A 680-nucleotide genomic window follows, 5' to 3' on the forward strand; every position below is an offset into this window, starting at 1 on the left:
CCGCCGACATGTTTGCTTCAGCGGTATCTTTCCGCTTCCGCCTACTCGGCCAATCAGAAAGCGAAACCGGATGACGTTTATAATGACGTCAGAGCCGTCGAAATTACCCTTGTTACTTCTATCAAAATAAAGAACATATTCTATGAATACAGTTCGATATGGAACTGTATGAAAATAGTAATTCATAATTATTACTACAATTATTATTGTATTAATAACATAGTTTGAGAATGATAATCAATTAAAAAACAAAAGTTTGACTTCCTAATAATTATTACAAAACTACAAAACTATTTTTGTTAGATCTAAAAATATTGTGAAATTGTTGAATTATTGGTTGCATTTGGCTGCATGTCATGTTGTTACCACTCAGTGACGCTTACACAATTAGATCTTCAGGACAGGCATGTGAATAAACATTGAGCATAAGACGCTTAGGGGGGAAAAAATGACACAGACTGCTCTCAGGCCTGCTGCTGAGTGTGAAAGATGTGACACAACAAAGCCATTCGATCTGCACAATATCAGCTGAGCTGCCTGGATATGCTTGTGTGTGGGTGCATATCACAATAAAAGAGAGCAAGTGTGCTTATATGCAGAATCTAAAACGATAGCATATGTACACACAGTATTTCTTAATTCTCCCCCGACTCACACTTCCTGCATTTCCCCCTCTGCTT

The sequence above is a fragment of the Hippocampus guttulatus genome, chromosome 10 (assembly GCF_054856545.1).
Source record: "Hippocampus guttulatus isolate MCC_2025c chromosome 10, RoL_Hgut_1.0, whole genome shotgun sequence".
Classification (NCBI taxonomy): domain Eukaryota; kingdom Metazoa; phylum Chordata; class Actinopteri; order Syngnathiformes; family Syngnathidae; genus Hippocampus; species Hippocampus guttulatus.